Source organism: Microtus ochrogaster, chromosome 2 (assembly GCF_000317375.1).
Source record: "Microtus ochrogaster isolate Prairie Vole_2 chromosome 2, MicOch1.0, whole genome shotgun sequence".
Classification (NCBI taxonomy): Eukaryota; Metazoa; Chordata; class Mammalia; order Rodentia; family Cricetidae; genus Microtus; species Microtus ochrogaster.
In genome coordinates this window covers 73,753,078-73,777,479 of record NC_022010.1, presented here as the reverse complement: position 1 = coordinate 73,777,479, position 24,402 = coordinate 73,753,078, and the positions used below count along the sequence as shown (strand labels likewise).

Here is a 24,402-nt window from a genome sequence, read left to right as displayed (position 1 = left end):
GGGGGAGGGAAATGGGAGGCAGTGCCGGGGAAGAGACAGAAATCTTTAATAAATAAATAAATAAATTAATTAACATCAATAACAAAATAAAACAAAAAACCTAAGCAAACAAACAAACAAACAAAAGAAACCTGGTGGTAGTGCTGCATGCTTCTAATCTCAGCCCTAGAGGGAATGTAAAATGGGAGGAAACAGCTCTCATGCAGTCTTATTCTGAGATTCCTGGAGGTAGGATTGCCATTTTGACCGAAGGTAAAAGTAAGAGCCAGGGGTTGGCTGGTTTCTTTTCTGACCTTCAGGTTGAACCTCAACTTCTGTCTCTGGGTTTTTGTTAATCGAGCTACACGTAAGAAGTGAGTATAGGGGGAGGAAGTGAATCATTCTCAGGGTTGGCCTTAGGCGTTATAAGTTTCCTTGAGTCTGATCTGAGCTCTCTGCTTCCTGCCTGTCGAGGCCAAACAAACCGTGTCATAAGTTCCCACCACCACATCTTCCCCCTCATGCTGGACTGATATTCCCAATCAGTGTGACCTAGAATGTGTATTCCCTAAGAGTTGCTTCTCTTGGGTATTTTATCACATCAGTGAGAGAGTAACTAATCTGTGAGGTTCCTCCAAACTCCATTGGTCTCTTCAGAGAATGCTGCCATTTTACCTTACCTCTATCAAGATTCACCTATTAGTGCCTCTACAATACTACCATACTGGAGACCAGAATTACAGCTAATGGACTTTGGAAGAACATATGCACACAATGTTCCAGCTATGATAAATCCATTTTGTTGATTTGCTTGTTTTGATTTCCCATAGTCATAGTTAATGTACTGTACTAGTCTGGTTTCTGTTACTATGACAACATACCTGAGCTAGGAGTGAAATCTATTCAGTTTAAAATGTTGGAGGCTCAAAGTGCAATACTGGTTAGTTCCAGTGTTTATACCTCTGATGCGGCTATCACTGATAATAACATTAGAATGGGGACACTGTTACTGAAATGAGGGGCGGCTTGTTTGTCCCGGCTGCCAGGTTAGATTACAGCCAAAATAATCACACAGAAACTGTATTCATTAAAACACTGCTTGGCCCATTAGCTCTAGTTTCTTACTGGCTGATTCTTACATCTGAATTTAACCCATTTCTATTAATCTGTGTATCACCACCTGACTGTGGCTTACCGGCAAGATTCTAACCAGCATCAGTCTCAGGCAGAAGATCCATGGCATCTCTCTGTCTCTGCCCTTTTTTCTCCCAGTATTCAATTCTGTTTTCTCTCTGCCTACCTAAGTTCTGGCCTATCAACTAGGCCAAGGCAGTATCTTTATTCATTAACCAATGAAAGCAATACACAAACAGAAGGACCTCCTATACCAGGACACCAGTAAGAATGAACCCTGCATCCTGAGAGGAGCCCACACAAACTCTCAATGCTACCACCCTTTTACATGCTTCTACAACAGGAAGGATCAAGCCACCAGCACATGAAACACTTTAGAGTACATTAAAACCTCAAACGACACCCAGATGATTACACTTTGCAGAATTCCAAATGCAAAATGAAGTTGGTTTAGATTTTCTGTCTTATTTTTTCTAGAGAGAGCCATGTATGATTTAGTAGGTATATGGCAAATGTCCCTCAAATAGTTATACTGTTTTAGAATCTTTCTGAATTTTGGAAGGCTGGTGTCTCCTTCTTTCAATTGGCAAAACTGAGTCAAAGGCTTTCCCTGGCATTATGCTTAGACTAATGTGGTCTAAGTACATGGAAGACACACCCTTTCTCCTTGAGTTGCCCACAAATCCTGATATGCAGAAAGGGCATAAAAAAGAAATTCAGAACTAAAATAATATTAGGTGCTAAGGAAAGGAAGCAGAGGATGTCTTCTTCAGCACTCCAGGATCAGGACCCAGAACAACCAAAAGCAATATTTTCGCGTTGACCTTTTGAGAATAATCCTGAATGAAGGTTAGAGACAGATAAAGCCACAAAGAACATATCTCAGGGAAATCTTATGTCTGTCCCCAACCTCATGGTTCTCTCATTATGGGAGTGTATTCATTATAAATGACAAACTTGATTGACCCTATTAAACATTGCCTTTAAACATCAGCAGCCATTCATTGTACTTTTATTTTCTGTTGAACCCAAGAACTAGTTTGATAATCAAATAGATTTTTGTGTTTCTAATTATATGTAGTAGTACTATAAAACAGCAAGATATTTTGTATGGCATGTGAGGTGAATGTGGGCAGAATTTTTCGTATTTCCATAACTCTACGGATCTATCAATCTGCAACAGTTATAGTCCTTTATAGACTTATATGTTGTGGAATCAAAAGAAGATAGGGAAAATCAAATGACACAAGAAATAATATAAAACACACCATGATTCCTGCTCTCAAAATTCTGATTTTTTTTTTGTAAGTGTCACTGAATGGCACCAGCTTCCATTGGCTTGTCAAGTATTAAATGTTGGTATGGTCTTGGATTACATTTTTCCAACATTCGCATCTTTCTAATCACCATGTTTGTGAACTGGACTTCAGATCGAACCTGGTTAACCATTTCCTCTCATCGCAAATACTCTTGCTTCCCCTTGAGCCACTTTGTAATTCTGTTTGCTACGTTTGCAATTCTTATCTAATTTTTTCAACATGTAGAGTTTGTCTTCATCTAAGAAACCTCAGCTATTTTTCAAAAGTACAAGCCTGATGAAACCTTTAACAGATTCTCAATAGAAAAATGAATTTTTAGTCTCAAATCTTGAAAATAAAGCTTCCGCCTGTTTTGCTTCCATCTCGTGCCACTCTCTTACATATATCCCACCATGCTGACTGTATTAGTTAGGTTTGCCTATTACTATGTTATGCTCTATCACCCAAAGCAACATGATAAGGAAAGGGTTCATTTGTCTTCCATGTCCCAATCACAGTTCAACACTGAGGGAAGCCAAGGCAGAACAACAGGAGAAAGGAATTGAAGAAGTCTAAAGAAGTCCTTTACTGAATTCTTTTCATGGCTCACTCTGCTTGCTTTTATATGCAACCTAGGCAGAACCACCTGAGCAAGGATGATGTATTCTATAGTGTGTTGCGTTCCCCCAGTACCAATTGTTAATCAAGAAAGCACCCCCAATAGATGTGCCTACAGGCCAATCTGAAGGAGGGAGTCATTTTCTCAATTGAGGTTCCCTGTTCGCAGATGATTCTAGTTTATGTCAACTTGAGAGAAAATAAACCAAAACGCTGACTTAAAGTAGTGTGGTGTCTGTTTTATGTCAACTTGGCATAAGCTAAAGTCATCTGACAGGAGGGAACCACAATTGAGAAAATACCTAAATAAAATTGAGCTGTAAGTAAACATATGGAGCATTTTCTTATTTAGTGATTAATTTGGGAGGACCCAACCCACTGTGGGTGGTACTACCCCTGAGCTGGTGGTTCTGGGTGCTGTAAGAAAGCAGATTTATAAATCTTGACTAACAAACCAGAGGGATCACTCCTCCATGGGGTCCGCATCAGATCCCGCCTCTAGGTGGCCCTATTTGAGCTCCTGTCCTGACTTTCTTCAGTGATGAACAGTGATGTGGAAGCATAAGTCAAATCAACCCTTTCCTCCCACCTTACTTTTGGCTGCAGTGTGTCATTACAATAGTAATCCTAGCGAAGACAAGGAGTTTCTGTGCTCTGCCTTAGTCCTTGCCTAGATTATGCTTGTTTTTCATCACATTACAAGATTTCATTTCTCATTCCTTTATGTGAGTTTATGGTCCTTTTTCCTAATATCACTCATAATTTAAGAAATATTTCATCTTGCATATCCCTAAAAGTTATAGGAATCCTGGGAAAAAGCATTTTGTAATTATTCATTGAATAAATTTATTAAGAAGTGTAGAATGCAGTTTGGAAGGAAGGCAACATTTGAAGGAGAGGGATTGCACTATGGCCGAGAGAACTTATCATTAGATAGTGGAATTATTTTTCCCTTTTAATAATATTTTTGTTAATTATTTGAAAATTTATTTTGATTACATTTACCCCTTCTCCCAACTCTTCCCAGATTGAACCCTATCTTCTTGCCCAACCAACTTCCTGTTCTCTGTTCTTAAAAAATAAGGCTGAATTTGTGTTGACCCAAATAATCTTGAGTGTTGGACATGCTCTGTATCGTGGTTGATGTATCAGAGAGATACTCTAAATAAAATTTACTTTCTTTCTCTCAGTTATCAATAACTTCTTAGCTAGGGCTGGGACTTCATGTCCTTCACACCACCTTGCTGGGATTTTTGCCTGGCTTGACCGTGTGCAGATCTTGTGTGTACTGCCCTTACCAGTGTGGTTTTATTTACACAAGCCATGTTGTGTCCAGAAACCAGGGCTTCCTCATAATTATTCACCTCTTCTGCTTCTTACCATCTTTCCTCCTCATTATCCCAGGTGATCCCTGAGGCTTCAGGGAAGAGGTGTTCTGGCAATGTTCTATTGAGGCCGGAGTACTCTTCACTTTCTTAATCTCTGCTGTTGTTTATTGTCATCTCCTGCCAAACAACCTTCTCTGATGAGTTTGAGAGGTGTTCTAGTTATGAGTATGATCATAAACCAATACCAGTCAAGCTAATACTATGAGATTCTTTTCTGTATAAACATGAAAACTTGTGGAGAGGATTAAAGGCTACATGAACATAATAGTACACCAGTTGAAAATATCTGTTGATAATACTACCATTACCAATAATGGACCTAACCATAATGATCTAGTGTTTTAAAACTCCATCCCCAAAATGAAAACACCCACTTTTTATTTCATGATTAAAGACATTGGGTAGAATCTTGAATAACCAGCCATGGAAATTGAAGTAAGTGACATAAGTTAATAGTTTAAATTCATGTACAAAACAATAAAAAGTAGACAAAAGGAGAAAGTCTTACATTTCCTGAAAGAGTATGCATGTTTAATTCATGAAAGTTTTCAATGCGCTTGTGGGGATACACTTAGGTAACAATTGCATTCCTATCACCAAAACTGGATCTAAGAAAGCAAGCCAAAAGTTTCAATACTGCAAAAGTTTTCTATATAGTATATTAAAGTTCAATGGCTAGATGAATACTCACATTTGTGTGGAGTATAAAAAGCTATTTTCTCCTCTACTCAGATGAAGTACCCTTGTAGTTATAGTTGGGATTCTGTATCTCCTTGTGTCTCAAGAGTGCGAGCCTGGGCTCTGTATGGTTCAGTCTTAATCAGCTATATGACTCATCTCACTTTTGCAAAATACCATCCATTTGCAATCATAAGCATACTCAATACAATCTGATATGCAAACAGCTATGTATAGGCAGAGGCCCTGTAAATATTAAGAAGCACATGAGAAGACAAAATAGAAATCTAAATAACATAAACTGAAGGCGGAAAAAGCTTAGTTAATGTCTTTGAATGATAGGCAGAATGAAAAACTATGCTTTCTATAACTGGTGGGAGGCACCTTGTCTAATGTAGAGGCGAATAGTTTAGGAAAGTTACTCCTTGATAAGGATAGTGTGGGAAAGTGATGATCAGGGACTGGGCTTGAAAAATGAAAGCTGAGTAGAATGCTTGGTATCATAATTATTTCAAATTTTTTTTGACTTTTCAGATTTGGGATAATATATACATAATTGATTATCTTGTATTTAAACACACATGTGAACATAAATTCACATACAGATCATATGTATAAGCACATGATTTTAGAGTAACTTTAGAGAATATTTACAGTAGTTTTATATTAAAGTTTTATCAGTAGAATTTTTAATTTGTGACATCATATTAACCCATAAAGTTTTAGACAATTTTACTCATAAAAGACATTTTTTCTTTGTAAATACTTTTGGTTGTTTGAGAATTGCATATATGAATATAACACATTTGATAAAATTCATCCCATATATACATATCTTTCTTCAAATTTCTCATCTCTGTCCCCAATATTAAATCTAAAATTCATGTTCTTGCTCTTTTTAAACCTACAATGTCTATTTGGTGCTGCCTATACTCATGGCTGTAGGTTTTCTACCAAAGTATATGTAGTGTCCCAAGATTTTGAAACATGGGGTGATCAACATACTTCTAAAAATGCCTTAATTCTACTGATATTTATTGAGCATCCACTCCACTGTTGATGCTTATAGATTGTAGAAACATGTATGTAATTGACCTTTAGAAACAAGACCTGCAAGTCTACAATCAGTTTGCCAATCCCTGTAACACGGAGTATGGTACCATAGAAGGCATGTTATGACAAGGTAGTAAGGGAAGGCATAACCATGTGCTACAAGTAGATCAAATGACATCATTATGATTGTGTGCTGATCAGTGAGAGACATGGGTTATCCTTCCGGACACTTTCAAGGAAGGGCATGACCAAGCTGTCATCTTGAAGTTTTATCCTGGCTTCTGCTTTCCAGCTGGTGGTTCAAATTAGCGACAAAATAATTTTTTGCCTAAGTAAAAACAATATGCACAAAGGTAAGGGTGGAAGAGTTCAGAAACTTTATGGAAGAGAAGATAGATAATCCACTTCTGCAAGAGTACAACGGTCAGAAACAAAGAGAAGGCTGTGGGTGGGGGTTGATGAGACACAGATGGTAAGAGGCATAAAATAAATTAGGTTCTAATGGAGCACATTATATTTTCTTATCTTTTTCAAGATAATATGCTTGGAAGTCTTTCTCCTACATAAGGAATCATCGGTCTTGTGCATGGGGATAGGTCAGGGGAAGGGAGGATGGAATTTGGAAGCATGTTTATGTTGAGCCTTAGAAGAACAGTAAGGGCTGAGTAGTGTAATACAAAAGTGAAGATAGGGAATAGGAAGAAGTTGATTTAAAACTCTTTGGATGAAACAAAAACAGAGAGAAGGCTAAGGACTTAAAAAATTAAAACAACAAAGTATATAATACTCCTAGGAGACTCACTCTGAATTCTAGGAATTTAGAAAACAGGTTTTCTAAGAATGTGAGCAAATTGGCTTTTAACAGGGAAATTTTCATTCAAATTTGAGGCCAACCCTCACCTCTTTAAAACCTAGGATGATATCATTACTCTTTACTTATTTGTTAAACTCCAAGGCATTTAGGAAATTGTACACATATTCTTTTTCTGATTCGCAAATGTAGATGTAGTTGTGTGTTTTGGCAGGGATAAAGACCTGAATGCTAAATATTATTCCTTGATGCTGATATTTGAGTATTTTTCACTTTTAGGTATTTGTATACACATACCTATTAAAAGATACACCTTCATATGACTTAATTCTTTCAAATTTTTTTAAATTGATTTTCTGAAAGTTCTAGAAATGTATGCAAACTATCTTGATCGTATCCTCCTCCCATTTCCCCTCACGTTACCTTACAACACATGTTTTAAAGTTATCGCTTTGATCACATCTCTTCGTTCTCAAAACTCTTCAAAGTCTGTTCGTTGCATCCTCATATAAAATATTCTTTTTTAGAAAAAGGTCCAAAGGGCATGAATTAATTAACTACTACTGACCCTTCTCAACTCACAGCTCCTTTTGCCCAGAAAGTAAAAAAATCCCCTGATACAAGTTTTCCTTAGCCCAAGTAGCAGAAGATAGAATCTCCCATTTGCCTCCCTCAGGCTTACATATGTAATTAAATTGCCCATATTATCAAAGGCAGTTTCTACTGCTTGCTCTCTAAGCTGTAGCAGGGCGACATAAAGCTACCAGAGAGCCCTTAACTGCTTGGAACTGTCATTAGTACTATTTCTACTTTCTGGAGGCAGCAGCTAAAACACTCTGTGAGGGAGCTACGGGAGCACATCAGAGGTTGTCTGAGGAGCATCTGATTGTAGCTTCTACACATTGGGTCAATAACGTTTTGCTAGTGCTGAGCTATCCTCAGCTTTCAAGATCTGCTCCATTTAATGTCTTTCCCAGATGTGTCTTTCATCTGTTCTTCCAGGTGCTTCATTAGGCAGACTTGCTTTTATGCTTATCACTGCGTGAGTTTACATGCAACTGTAGGTATTCTTTTATTCAGACGGACCCTGGCAATTCAAGGGATACTGGTATTGCAAGAAGCTCTCCTTTGATAAGAAGCTGATGTAGGTGGCAATTATGCATGTGTCTTTTATCTTGTGTATCTTATGTAGACAGGATTAAAAATCTTCAGACTCCAAGAACAAAAATCATAAACACATATCCCAGGTCATCATATTTCATTTAAGTGTTACAGTTAGTACTCCAAATTATTTACCAAAGAATCCTGCAGAGAATGGCTTCTTAATACTATCATTAATTGTGATTGTTAATGTGCATGGTTGCAGAAAGATTTCCTATCCCAGTCTTCAATAAAGTGTGTCTCAGTAGCTACCCACCAGCCTAAGAACAGGATCAAACTCTTCATTGTAACTAGAGGTCCCTGAGTGGCAAGGGTCAAGTTGTCACTCGTCCTAAGTTGATGTCCTTGCTCTTCAGTTTGCCTGGTTTTGCTGGTCTCCTCTTCTTGCTCCCAATGTGCAGAGTACCAATCTCCCCAGGCTCTCAGCCACAAGCTATTCCTACTAGTTTAAAATTTGTATGCTGTTCTCATGGCTGGCCAGTTCTGGGTTTTTAAAACTCTGTTCCTAGTCTGCCTTCTGGGGACATTTTTGGAATCCTGCACCTTCTTTCTTGCTCTTGTTACTCTCCATCATAGCAAGTAATTCTTTGATTGTTTTTTAATGTCTTTATTTCTACCCACTAGAACATTGCTAATAGGTTTCTATGAAGTATTTGTTGAGTGAATAAATTGGATATCAGAGGCAATAAAATAATGATATTTGAATGCATGTATTTAAAACAAAAGAAATAACTTAACATAAACATTGCTGACATATTTCACTTTATGAATCATTTCAGAAAGCCTTGGTGAAAGCAGGCTTCTACTAAATGATTATTATCCCTTGCAACAGTTGACAGTCTATTTCAAGTTTTCATATTAGACTTCCAAATGGTATATAACTACTTTTTGCAAATAAGTGTTGAAGGTCAAACTCAAGGCCGTGAACATGCTAAGCAAGAGATAAAACACTGAGTCCATCTTTGCATCTTTTCTGTTTTGGAATGAATCTGTGAAATGAATAACACCCTTTAGGAATGCCCTCATGTTCCAACATTTCTCATCCTCTGTTTTAACTAAATATGGGGCATCATCAAAGGGCTTGCAGAATATAGTAACTGTTTGCTCTCATGGTCATATGACTGACCTGTAGCTGCAGTCAAGTTACTACTGCTGTTCATTGCAAGAATGTGGGAAAATATACAACACCATATCAGGAAAATACTGAAGTTCATCATTGGAGAGATAGGTTGTAAGAAGCACGTATCACTTTTCCACCATTTTAAGCTAAAGAATCCAAACTCAAGCTATTGTAAGGTGGGGATCATGAGTTAAAAAAAAAAAATTAGAAATTTGCTAACCTATGACAGCACAGCACTAAGATCACAAATGTCTAATGTTGTATTTCTAAGTTATGAATGGAAATTGAAAAATATTGGCCCGGTCAGTAGGAGTCTAGCAATAAGTTTCACTAGAGAATTTACTTCACAGAAATATTAATTGAAAGAGATTTATTTTCCCCCTCTAAGACCACAGTAACACATTTTTTTCCATTAGTAAGCAGTGTTGTTTATAGATACGGTTTCTCTTATAGATGAAACTAGGAAAAGTTCAGAGTATCATTGCCAGTGTAACATATATTACAAGCACATCTAGTGCAGATTTTTTGATTTTTATGACATGTGAACTTTATACATAAGGTTGTATGGCTTAAGCATGTAGTTACCAAATAGTTACTCCCTTAAAATTCATTATATCTAATAAATTACTTTTACTAACATTTGATGTTTCCAATAGAAAAGTAATATTATATTATAACTCTTTAAAAGTCTCTTAACACAGAAAGAATCTATTTTTCTTTTATCTCCAGACATATGAACACTTAATGTTCATGAATAGCTTTGGTTATAAAAGGTAGAATAAATAGCATTTTTAACTAATTTTCTCAAAAGTTACACTGAAATAAAGAAGCCAAGGAAACAGCTGTCAATTTCTGGTCTTCTGTTGGAAACCCTGGCATTCCAGACCAACATGGGCAGGATCAGACCAACATGGGCAGGATGTGAAGATGGAGTTCCTTTTTTTTAACAATAATGAGAACAAAACCATTGATGATGGATGTCTAAACATTAACATCAACATATTTTGGAAAAAAAATAGAATTTTACATTAAGAATTATATTTTGTTGCACAGATAACTCTCTAAATTCTCAATTTTCAGGAGAGTCTTTTCCATTAAACAACTAAAGAGATTAATCTACAGGTGTATTATTCCTCTTATATAAAAGGATAGCCTGCATGTTAAATAACAAATGTATTTCTGACATTGAATCTGGGAGAACTCTTGTTTTAATTATCATGAATGCATTTGCCACATGCTAGAGAATGCTTAGGATATAATGGCAATTGAAATAACTCATATGAAAATAAGAAAATATCTTAATTTATAAAACAAAAGTGTGGATGATGAGGGAAACAGTACCAGGAGAACAGGCTCATGTGTATTATATTAAGGTATGGTAGCTCTAGTTAATCTTAAGGTTTATTGGCTTGAAAGCTACAGAGGAACTGCATGTTGAATAGTGTTGTCACAAGAAATAATAAGTACACAAGTTAATGAGCATCGGTGTTTTGCTATGGGTGTCAGATCCCCGGGAACTGAAGTTATGGACAGTTGTGAGCTGCCACGTGGGTGCTGGGAATTGAACCCATGACCTCTGGAAGAGCAGTCATTGCTCTTATCCACTGAGCCATCTCTCCAGCCTTACACAAGTTAATGAATGTATTAATTAGCTTCATTTGGTCACCGAGCAGTATACTCACATATCAGAATATTTGTATGGTCTACAAATGGTGTATGTTATATATATGGTATACAAAATGATTCTCTCTTTATATATATATATATATATATATATACATATATAGTAGTTTTACATATGTATTTGATTTGTTATTTATAGATTTTTGTTAGTTATACCTCCATTAAAAATTTGGAAGAAAATAACTGAAGGATTTTTAATTTCTGCAGCTATTATTAGTGTTTGTGCACCATGGTTTATCTTGTACTTTCAAGTACATTACATGAGGAGATGATGTTATTTTTGATATTTAGAATAATTGGAGATGATGCTTTTGTTATGTGTAAATGAAAGGCACAATGGGATGTAATCCTTGTGTGTGCTGAGATGATTTACATGTAAACAAAGACCACAAGAGCAGCAATATTTATAATTTTGAGGAAAGAACTGATTAATCAGAATAAAGTCATGTTTGGATAGATGGTATGAAGTGGTATTTGAAATAAGATTTGCTTTACTAATTTTAAGGTACAATTGTTAGTGTGCATCAGCATTTCTTTGATACATTTTAGTGAATATAAAATCGTATTCTCCTCATGATAGAGTGAATACAGAAATACAAATTCCTTCCTAGGTTTCCATTGTTCAAAAGGGATCATCATTATTATTATTATTAGTGAGAAGTCAATCTTAAACCTCTTCAGTTTTTGTTCGATCTGGTATTTAATGTCACTTTAGTCATGTTTTCTTGAAGTGACCGTGTGCACTAATTAGAAAGAAAATAATTTATTGGGAGCTGTATCAAGTACAGCCCTGAAAATGGTATGAGCTTTTCCCAAGGATCCATATTGTCCTTGGACTTGACTGTTGTATTACGCTTTAAATGGAATTGATTGTGTGGTTGTAATGAAAGTAACAGATTGATTTCTACCCAGTCTCACAAAGAGTAAATAGAGAAGCGTCCCTGTCTTGACCTACATTCATAACCAATGTGATTTGCTGGATTTAGACCCAAATCATATGAGACATAGGATGCAAATGTAATGAAGCTGCTTTTCAAGCTTAAATTTTTTAAATAGTCCTCACTGATTTCTCTGGTTATGCGTGCTGCGTTAATTAGATCAAAGTCACCTACGAAATACTTGTTTCTTTAAAGTCTTTTCATGATTTCTCATGTAACAAGCATCCCTAAAAATCCTTGGAGTATGCCTTTATGTAAGATATGAGAATGCATTATGGAACAGTGTTATATATTTTAACATCCTAAAGTTTGAATAATATTTTAGTGATTTAAGCCAATGAAGATTTTTAACTTTGGGTTTATTGATATTTTTTTATGACTAACGTAACATATGTTTATTGGTGAAGTATACCCTGAAATACTAGGAAAGACTCAACGTTATTACATGTTACTAGCAGATTATGAAGGAACGTCTCGGCTGAATTTTAGGTATTACCTTTTACTATGAAAAGGCATGTTGGCAATAACAAGCCCTGTGTTTATTCCATATTCTCGTGATGATTTAGAAGATTAATATGCATAAGTATTACAACTATATTCGTATTTTTAAATTCTAGTAGTCAGCACTGTGAAAACCTTTCTTCTATTTATCCTTTTATAATAAAACTCAAGTAAACAAAACAAAGAGTTTTAAATTTGATGGCTTCATTTTGCTATGAATTAAGGAATGAAAGAAGAAAAAAACCCTACAAAACACAACAACAACATCAAAAACAAAAACACCCAACAATTCATCTGGAAGGCGCAGTTCCTTCACACATTATGTGACTCTTTTGGATTTGTTTTATGTTTGGGTAAAACACTTTAGTATAATGAAGCTTAAATGAGACAAAACAAAACAAAATAAAAACAAAGTGAAACACATAAAAGTTAGAAATGACAAAAAGAAGAGACAAAACAAAAACCAACTAACACATTTGACTCCTGGTGTTTCTGAGCTGTAGCTCCAAGCGCTTTCTATTCTTCCCAGCCCACTCGATTACCCTGCAGGTTGTGGCAGACAATTCCTAGGAAAAGCTTAGACATCGAGCCTGCATGCTTCTTGACTCCATTTTAAACCTTTTGTTCACACCAGGGTGGCATTTTTTCACACCGCATGTGGCAATTTTGACTCCTATCCAACTTGTCTTGCAAAATCAAAGTCTGTGATTTTTCTCTTCTTTTTAATTCACAAGGCACTTCCTGAGCTGCCACTGCGAGTGAATCCTTCCCTAGCGATTGGTGCAGAAGTTTATAGCAAAATGTGTTTGGAGGAGAAAGAGAGGGAGACAACCGTATGAGAAGTGTTCTGCCTCAAAACACTGCACACAATATTTTTTTTTAGATAATATAGATATTAACTCCGCAAACGCCACATGTGGAAAAAAATACAGTGAATTCTATGCTCATTCATTTTTAGCATTATGCTGAAGGGTCAGGATAATGAAAGACAGCATTAAGGTGGCATGAATTTTAGAATGGATAGTGCTCTTTTTAAAATTGACATGAGATCATAAAACAAGAAAATCTGTAGGTCCACACTGCTTGTCCCCACATCTCAAAATACTCATGCAAGCAAAAGGATCTTTCTTTTATATGTGACCACTGAACATGCTATATTTGATACTTGCTCAAGCCAGGATAAAAAATAAAACATTCTTATAAAAATGCCCCATAACTGAAATAATTGCTCTTACTTCATCTTTCTTAAAGTATTTTATTTTTCTTATCTGTTTTCTTTAAAGGTTTGCCATTTTCTAATGGCAGTTTACAGTATTGTAGCCAAAAAGTGATGTAAAACACACTTAGCAGGAGAAATAGGAGAAAGAGTATATTTTACCAAATTCAAAGGTTTGTACAGCAGTTAATCCTGTATTTCTAGGAATAACAGGACTGAAGAAAAAAATCTCTGAAGGCAATTTCATATCATAAATAATAAGGATAGTAAATCTATAAGTATTTTTCCTTGGATATTTTGACCTATTATCTTTTATTTATATTAATAAGAACACTTAAAATAACACATTAAAAACATTCCCTTAACATACATATTAATTCATTATCTGTGTAAGAATGCCAGTGGAAGGTTGTTATTTTAGTCAACAAATTGATGATAATTATATGATTTCTCAGGTTTTCTGCTATAGCACAGTGATCATGTGTTTTAATTATAAGTGACACATCATAAAGAGAAATGGAAAATCTGTTATTAGACGCAATAATAAATCCTTGTAAAGTGCCAAATATTAAGATCAAAGAAGCTTATTGTTTATTTGTTTTTATATAATAATTTGTATGCCAATTTTAAGCTAAAAAGCCAGCATGAAGAAATAAACCCTTTTAGTTAATGTGAGCTCCATGTTTTATATATCAAAATAATCACACCATGCTGCTGTAAGAAAAAAATACAGCAGACAAATCGGAGGATTCTGGGTTCTATGCCTTTTCCAGAGAACGTGTAAGTAAGTCCACTGCAGCTGATCTATTCACACTGTGGTGCTTTAAATAAGAATTTATCTAATAAATTGCAAAAGACTCAATTAAGAAGTTGTATACACACACTCACACACACAAACACACACACACTAGAGGTAACTGTAAAACAAGAAATGATCCATAAGAGCTTAGAAGGAGGGCAGCCTGATTTAAGTTCTGCAAGAGCAGATGAACTAGCAGGCGGATCTTTCTTGCTTTCCTTTAATACAGGGTAATTGCTTCGGTTCAACTTCAAAAAAAATTATAAGATGCAAAACATACAATTTCCAGAAATAGGTAAACCCCCCTGGTTAATATCAAAAAAGAACAACTACTCAAAAATTAATTGCACTGGGTTTTTTAGTCTGAGATTTTCTGATGGTGCCTGAATATTTATCAGGTGGTGCTTTTGTCTCTCAGTTAATTTAAAAACTGACCATGGTGCAAATAGAAAGGAAAGAATCTTTGCATTTAGATATAAAAATTCGCAAGGGTCAAGTGAAAGTCTTTTCATTAGAACTGAAACAAGGAAGCAGCAGAAAGAAAAATATCTGGACGAATACACATCCATGGGCCTGAGGTTTATTAAACCCTCAGAAATTGCTAACCAGAATCTAAAAAAAAAGCAAAACAAAAAACCAACCAAATTAACTAGCTAACAAAAACTAGCAAACCATTTGTCCCCAAGAATCTGAAAGAGAGAAATTATTACCTAAGGCTTAGGAAGTTTATGAAATAAAAGTTACCTACTTTTCAGCAAAAAAAAAAAAAAAATGTATTAGAAAAGATATCACTGGTGCATGTGTGGGCCAAAGAACATAGAAATTCATCTAACTCGTTTTCTCCATTGTTAGAGGAAAGGAACACCTTTGCTTGCTTTCAATTTCTTCCTTTCTACCCTCCCTGCCTATTTCTTCTGTTCCCTCAGATCCTCTTCTGGCCAGTGTATCTTCTATGTTAGGAGAAACACAATACTATCCCAAGACAAACACCTACACTCCTGAGCCAAAGACAAATAGGCCGGCTTCTTTTTTTTCTAGTTTCTTAAAGTTTTTGTATGTTTTTTTTTTTTTTTAAATCAACTCATACATTCTGCTACAGAATTCAGCTTGTAATCCTGTGCTACTTAAGTCTAGATGAAAAGGGTGCTCATTGAGAATTATATTTCATCTGTCACAATAACCTTCTTTATTCTGCCATGGACCTCCCCTTTGCCTGTGGCAATTAGAGAAAATAGGTATGCCTTTAAGTATAAACTACAGTTTCGTCAAATCAAACCAAACCGCTCTTGATGACACATGAAGACAATACCTCCCAATCACCACCCTGAAGTCGCAGAGTTTTGCAAAGACACAGTGAGAGAGTGCATTTGAGAAAGAACAGGTTGCATAATTTCATCAGCCCTTAGCATCAGCTGCTGATGAGCTGATACGTTTTGGTCGTATTAAAAATGAAACGCAAAGTCTTTTTTCATATTTTGTACTTTCTAGTTAAAATCATACCATGAGACAGACGGTATAAATATATTTATTCCATATGCAAAATCATAGTGATTTTAATTTTCTCTCCTCAGCACAATGAAGTTATGTGCTTTTAAAGATATTTCAGTGCATCCAAATAATACTTTTACTGATTTTCAAAGGGGGAGAAAACAAAGAAAACAAATTTCTTTCAAATACAATTATCAAACAATACTGTTCAACTTAAAAATCAATGTGATTATCCGGTTTACTTACTCTTATAAATCACTGAAATCACCTTGAGAGGCTCAAGTTCACCTTTCTGGATTTGAGCCTGTTAAATAATAGACACCATCAAATCACCCCCTTAAAAGTGTAGCTCAAAAACGCAGCTTTATAGGGTGTTCCAGGACAGGCTCCACTTCTACCTAAAAAGCTACAAAAAAAAAAAAAAAAAAAAAAGGAAAACAAACAGATGACAGGAAAAACAAAAAAAGTTCCGTTTTGACACCAAAAATCCCTGCTGGTAAAGTATCGCAAGCAGTCATCAAAACAGCTGGATAAAGGCACACAAATAATTTAAACCAACACAAAATTCATCAAGTCTGAAGAAAGAAAAAAAAAATTCCTGAGACTAAAAGCAACCCTTTTGGCCCACAGCGCAGGTTGGGCACAAAAGTGCTGGCTAAGCTATCTATTTCACACAGGCAACGACAGAAGGTTCGATATTCATTCGATCGATGAGTGAAAAGGCACAATGGCAAAATCAGACAGACTTCTTTTCAAATACGGATCTCCAATGTCCCCCTCCAGTCTGCAGATGCACGGCTGGTGGTGTGGCTCAGACCGAGCCAGGGTTACATCAAGGCTGCTCTCTGGACCGTGCAAACAGTCTAGACCAATGACCTGCAGCCTCATGCCCTTTGAAGAAGAGGCAAGTTCGGTCATGATGAAGAAGAATCGAGGCGTACCCCCTTTTGACAATAGGGAGCAGCTCGAGGCTGCAAAGAGGTAAGCAGGGCAAGAAGAAAACAGCATCTGCTTCCATGGTTACAGGCCAACTATGAGAACCTTGCTTTTCAAGGGAGTCTGTTCTCAGGCTCCCTCGTGGGGTATTGCAGTGCATTCTAAGCGAAGGCAGGTTCAGCTGAAATCGCAGACTTATTTCAGAGTAAAATGATACGGAGCACATGGCTGGCAGGAGAAAAAAAAACAAGTCACATGACTTAAGAACAAGACTTGGGCTGTTTTGAAATAGATTTTTTTATACCAGTTTAGATTAAAAGAGTAAATTTGTATGAAACAAACATGAATGAAGAACATGTTCTTAATTTCTTTAGTTTTTATGTGAACAAAGGTCAAGGGTCAGGACACTCTTCTCCCCGGGACAGGAGCAGAAAGCCTATTGTTAGTGTAGCTTTATGATGTATATTATTGTAAAAGATTTCCCTTTTGCCAAATTGTAATGTGGATATGTGTTTTTCTCAATGGCTCTCTTTGACTTCATTTTCTCTGAGGTTGTAACCAGTATTTCCTCATTTTGTGTTCATTTCTGTGTCTCTGTCCTATCAGAAAACCTAGGAGGCTAGGGGAAAAAACTTCCTTAGTGCAGCGTTAGCATTTCAGGAAAACGCAAAGATTCTTCTGTCTTTACAAATGGGCTCATAGGGAATTCAAATCCGTAGCAAACCCACAGTCTCTGACGATTGTTCTGTTCTTATTCTTGTCTTTGTATGTCACTCCGTGCTTGCCTCAGTCATTTTGGGGGTGCAGATGTAAAGTTTTCCTTTCTCTGGAATGACTAGCTACTGTTTGGACCTAATGATAGCTCAGCAGCTATGGACAAACACCTAACAAATATGAAATGCGGTGCAAGCTGTGCATTCTGTATCATTAGCAAGGATACTCCGTAACCATGTACAACACAGGCACGCATACTAACACAGAACACGATCACACGGCTACCTACCACAGCTCAATGCTGAATGAGACCAGATACAGGCTTTTTTTCTTACGTGTTTATTGATATTTCATGCCATCTATCCTTTGAACAATGTTAGTAAATGTAGCATAAAAATGGGGGAATGGAGAAAGGAATGATTTAAATGATAATGCTCAGGACATTTTCAGATTTATTTTGTAGAAGAGCATTTTATATTGATTATACCAGAGAAAGTGGCGGCCTCCTATAAAAACAGTTTCTCAACATGGGAGGTGGGAAATGGCTAAGACATACAAACACCCTGCTGTGGCAAGCAATGCATTTTCCTATAGAGGAAAGGCACATAGACTAGAATCTAAAAATTCATTTTCAAAATATCTCTTCCAAAGGAACAATTTTTTAAAGCTTTACAAAACCAACTGTCTGTGGACATGACTGTGACCATTTTATTCTTTTCATTGAGAAGTAAGAAAACTGTTTGCTGCTGTGTCTCACTATTGTGTTTCTTGTTTTGAGATATGTAGACAAGAGCTCATGGGTAAATATATGCATGCTTGAGGCTTTCTTTGAATATGTTGAGGATTATCATGTTGTATTTTATTTTATTATTTTATTTGCTTTTATGTTGAAAGAAACATCTGCAGTATGAAAGGAACCTTTGAAGTGTTACTTTTTTAGTATAGTTATCATACATGCATTAGTATAAGCAGCAAACACTACCTTGATGCAGCAAGACTGTGCTTTCTATATAGAACAGAAAAAAATGTTAATGCAATGAAACATCAAGATACTCTGACGTGCCAGCTGATCACACTTTCTGCCAAAGGTCAATGACCGGGTATTTGGTACTTGGAACACTTACCTGTCAATTATCCAAAGGAAAACTGAGCAAGGCCAAATACACCAAAGCTTGCACACTGAATTAAAATCTGTGAGCTACAGTTAATGGAGAAGTTGCTATCCAACAGTGTCTGGTGCTAGGTTGATAGGTGGATCCTCTTTTATCCATCAAGTTAACCTTCAGCCTACTCTTGTCCTTTTATTTTCAAAACTGTATTTAATTCTATAGATGTTTATATGTAAACATAAGTTATAATAACAAGAAATATGGCTGTACACAAACACTTGAAAGCATTCTCAGAGTCAAACTGATAGTTTGTAAATTACTGTTACTTTAGTATATTAATATGTACATGGGAATATTTAATATTGAATATCTTAGGGATAATAATATCTCTTATCTGGTACTAAATGGATAATTAGTATGATTATTTTATATGATTAACAACAAATATCTGACTCATATTACAAGATATGCTGGCTGGAAGTATTTCTTTAAACTCAATTTCAGAGTAATTATTATGAGACCCCCATCACAGTATTTTTTAGAAAAACAAATCTTGTACTATATAACATTTGTCCACAAAATTAAAGACATCGAACTTTCCATTGCCTGAGTGTGTGATAATGTATTCAGTATAGCATGTGCTCAATAAATATCTCTCATGAAGGAAAGACTCATCTGCATTTGAATGGACATTATTTTTCAACTTTTCTGTACAAATGAATAGTTTTCATCAACAATCTGTGATTGCTAGATGCCTACTATGCATTCCTAATGGAATTGTATGGCTAGCGCTTTCTTAAACAAGGTCCAGAAATATTATTCAAACGTCATGGATGCTATGAGGGGGAACATAAAAATAATGTCAGAGGAGTGATGCAAACCACATAGATTTTCTACATTAAAATACAGTTTAGACACACAGTTTTAATAAAATTTAATGTATCAATTCATATAGTATATCGCTAAGAAGGATAAATAACTGGTAACATTTTGCCAAGTGATTTAATCAACTATTTATAAGATGGTTAACCTAATTTCATGGTCAGCTGAAGCTGACTTACAGGAGATAGAAGCATCAACTTATAACAACATCTTTTTATACTTCATTTATATATATATATATATATTAGCTTGAGACCACTTGAAACAGACATGTCTATAACATGAACAGCAGTGTTAAGATGACATGTGTCTGACGTTTTACCTTTTTTGGGAACTGGTGGTTTTGCCATCACACTGAACCCTGATTACTTCCCTGTTTCTTTTTCTATAGGGAAGTCATGGCCACAGTGATGCAAATAAGTCCAAACTCTCTAAAGTTCAAAACTACTGAAACTAGTAATAAGCGTTACACATAGAAGATTAACAGCCATGGGAAAGGATACTGAACAGAAATTTTTCTTTAAATATCCAGTTATTTGTATCAGAAATTTATGTTATTGTCTTTTTATTTGGGTACATAAACATTTGTGTTTACCCTTTTATTCTGCTTCCATCAAAACAGTAATATGATGGTCAGGAGTGCTGGTACATGCTTACATTTACTTCAGTTGGAGGACTGGGTAGGAGGGTTGAAAGTTAGAGGCTAATCTGGAATACTTAGTGAGACTGTTTCAATAAACAAAGGGAGAAAAGAGTTTTGTCTTCAAATATTTAATTGTCACATCAGAGCTAAGTAATACCTTAATATCAAGATTTTCAAAATAGAGATATTTTTTAAAGGTATCTATAGCCCAGTGTTGAATCATTACCTTTTTGTTTTAGGAAGTTGTCATGATGAATCTTCTTTTAGTAGTGTATGATGTTATGGCATGTCATTAACTTTAGAAATTTCATCACAAGTATTGACCTCATTTACATTTTGAGTTGGATTAGGTAGAAGTAAATGAAGTTACAAAAACCTACAAATTATGAAGTTTATCTTTATCATTTCACAGGTAAATCATTCTATTCCTGGCTGATTTTTATACTGTAAGTGACCAGGGTGAGGCTAGATGTTCAGCCTCCAAAGATGGCTATCTAGAAAAGGTTAGATGTATAGAAAGCTAATAAAGAACTCAGAATCCTGGATGGGTTCAGTTCTTAAATTCGAGCAATGTATTCTTTGATGGCAGGTTTTGAAAGGTATCTGGGACTGTCCTTTGAACAACACATGGAACATTTATAAGATGGTTGTAATTTATCTTCTCATACACACACCTAAACACTAAGCATTTCTTGTTCATATGCCATACAAATATGTTAAATAATCTGTCTATTCTGGTTCATATGTTGGACTGGTCATTGGAAATTAAAGCTTACCTAAGACATGCTTTTGAATTTGATATAAGCCACAGTGTGATGTGCAGGCAACTTCTGGGTTCTTTTACCGCTGGAGGAAATCAACCGAATAGAATTCTTCTTAATTGAAATCAATATACACATTGATATTAGGAGTTCCCAAAATTGTCTGCTTAATCTCAGAATTCTATAGACGTTCTGCAGTCTACTCTTACTGCTTCACAGGTGTTGACATCCCAGAAAGAGCATACTCACAAATGTGATGATGAACAGGAGAACTGAGGACATAGGGCTAAGATCCCACGGGGCCCTGAATAAAAGTAAGTGAGAGATAAATTATAGAAATCAGTTGCTTGTAATCATATTGATGAACACAGGGGGAAAATGTCATGAAGTAGAACTTCTCAAAGGATACCTCCCATCCATCATAAGGCAAATATGAATCCTAAGCACAGTTGCAATTGGCACAATGATTAAGTTTAAATGTGATGGTGTACATGTGTGTATGTGGAAAATATGTGTTTGAACACTTAGTGAATGTTTGTTGTAGTTTGGCAAAATCAGGAGACGTATTAATATGATATTCTGAAAACTCTGTAGCCAATATAAACTCATGAAAGATTTTATGTTAAAATTTGTGCTGCAAATGCTGTGTAATTTTAGAGCCGAAAAGCATCTTCTCTGTGCTGTTAAAACCTAGTATTCTTCCATTTAAAAAGTGTTTCCCAAGTTTGAAAACAAATCAGTGGATGATAGTTACGCATGAAAGATTTTCAAATGATGTTCTTAAGGTCAAGTACTGAATGTGCATGCTCTAGGTATTTTGATAAGAAGTGTGAATTTATAAGCCACATTACTGTCCAATTAGATTGAATAGTTTTAGACATAATTTTAGACAGAATTATTTCCTTATTTATATGCATATTTACTCTCATGTTGACATTTTTACTGAGACAGAAAAATAATGACAAACGGGTTGCAATATGAGAAATATTAAAATGTATCAAAGATTTTGTTTTTGTCTTTTTGTTTTTATTGGAAAGCTAATGAAATATGAGACTCAACTCTGAACTTCCAACTACTCTTCAAAAATGTCCAGTCTTAACTTTTAAAACGTCAAATCGCCTTTTTCTCCACGGCAGGAACGTGAAATCCCAATCCGAGTCTTATTCACTATTTTATGTAGGAATGAGACAGGTTTGTGATTATAAAAACTGTGATAAGGCTCCATGGATTCCACTTTTTAGTAACTGGTTTTGTTGATGTTGTTAATAACATAACATCAAAAGCCCCTTGTCTCATGGCTCAACACATCTTTTCTATTTTTGCAGAGTTTCAACCCATTCCCCTCAGCCTTTGTGCATTCTCATGTCTGTATGCAGACCACACAATTCTAACATGTGGTAAAGCGAGCATTTCTCAATTGCTTCATCTTACCGATGGAATACACCTGTTTTTTCTTCTATTTTCCTCTGTGTTTCCTATGGGATCCAGTTTTCCCTACAGCTAAATGATTGAATGCAGAGTCCTCAATTCTCCCCAGACTGCTCAATGTTGTTTTAATAAAAGAAGCTCATTTCTCTGAATATTTTTCTTTGAGGAACCCTTTCATGTACTAAAACCCATTCCTTTATTACACATACTTGTCTTCATATATATGCATAAATTATGGTATCATTTAGTGATGCTGAGAATTCTTTATAAAATTTTTACCGTTTGAAATAGTTACCACAGCTATGTAGTATAAGTGTAATTTATAAGAAATCTTTATTTCGATAAGTATAACATTTCTACATGATGACTTCTCTAGTCCTATAAATATACTTGGGTCTGTTATAGTGTGTGTGGGTATCATTGACATGGTGTGTGTGTTTAAAGGCAGGCAGATTTATGTCTAGTTTCATATCAGCTCAACAGTTATCTGTAATTCCTCAAACAGGAGACATTCTTAAGACTAGCTTGGAGAGTCCAAATGCCAATCAATTTTCCTTGGGAGGCCTGAGTTGTGGGGATCTGAATACTTAGTGCACTCCAAGGATTCTTTCATCAGTTTTCTCTGAAGCAGCATCCCTCAGTGAACACAGTAGAGCGTGTGTGCTCTGTGAAGTTTAGGCCTGGTTCACTGTTTAGTCAACCCTCTACTTTTAGATAAGATGTTCATTTCTGTGAGTGTTGAATTCTTCTTAATGATGGAAATAATGAACTCAGACTCTGTTCTTCATGCTTATGGCCAGAGGAAAATATAACCAGTATATTTGCAAATGCCAATCCTAAAAGATTAATGCTCTTTTATAGAGTCTAAATTTTTCTGTGTGCTTTCCAGCACACTGCTCTACCTCTGCTCGGAGAAGGGGTTAGAAGTTATTCCATTCCTTCGTATAAGCTGTGACTCACTGAGCTTTCAGAAAGTGCATTTAACAATTGATTTAGTTTTTACTGCTTTTAGAATAACCTTTAAATCATTCACAAAGTCGCAGTTTTTTTTTATTCCATTATTAGTTTTTCTTCATGGCAGGCTTGACTACTTAGTAGAGCCATTCTTACCTTAGCTTAATGAAAGCTTCCTGAGATTTCCATCACCCACAAGGCATTGCCCCTATCTATGAATCATCTGCTCCTCTCCTTCACTTGCTCCATGCACTCTTCATTACCTGGAATCATCACCTTGGCTTATTTGTTTGTATATCTTGTGCCTCTTTAGTCAATATGACTTTATTACTTCATTATGTGATAGGCACTGTCATGGGAATTAGCAATGAAACAGAGTCAATAAGTATGCCCTTAAGGAGACAGGTCCTAATAAATACTGGTAATGGTAACTATCTATATATGTACATAGATGCTCGGAGGCAAAAGATGCTGTGAAGGAAAATAAAGCAATCTGAAGGATTAAACCCTGAAGGTCATTGTGCCATTTTATGTCTCATGCAAAGGATAGATTTTCCTTTTTAGGTGACATTTATTCAAAGGCCAAGACTAAAATAAAATACCTAATGGAAGACTGTGTCACTAACATGGGGAACTGAATGTGTAAAGACTATGACATGAGACCTATTTGGCAAATTCAAAGATGAGGGAAGAGTCCATGGTGGTTTCAGGGAAATAAGTCAGATATGGGTAGTAGGTGTTTCCAGGAAGAATCTTGGTGCCTGTCTGTACGCTCTGAACTTTGGTCAAGATCTAAGACCTTACTCTGAGTCCATTAGAAGCCTTTGGGCAGGGCATTTACATCATCAGATGGAGATTGCCCTGGCTGCTGGAAGGTGGTAAAGAGGTTATCATATGTGATGGATGGATGAGGGAAGTTGAAGTGATGTGCTTGGATCCTCCACTCCCATCGTACCAGGAGCTACTGGACTCATCACTTCTCAGGCACTTTGTTAGTTTCCTCACAACTGCTAATTATGTACCATGTCACACTGAGAAGCTGTGGCTGGGAAGTCTTTATCCCTACGGTTTATTTTGTCCCTCTTTTCCTTTCTCCCCTCCTCCCTTCTT

At 35.9% G+C, this 24,402-nt stretch overlaps 1 long non-coding RNA gene across 2 annotated transcripts in view; it reads left to right on the top strand.

Moving 5' to 3' along the window:
• Positions 1–24,402, top strand: part of LOC101999210 — a 278,369-nt gene that overhangs the window by 75,742 nt on the left and 178,225 nt on the right. The window contains exon 1 of one of the 2 annotated variants that reach the window (XR_003378250.1): positions 21,089–21,224. The exons of the other annotated variant lie outside the window; for it this stretch is intronic. This is a non-coding gene — a long non-coding RNA (uncharacterized LOC101999210). Of the gene's footprint in view, positions 1–21,088; positions 21,225–24,402 lie in introns of those variants that run through there. 2 annotated transcript variants of the gene reach the window in all.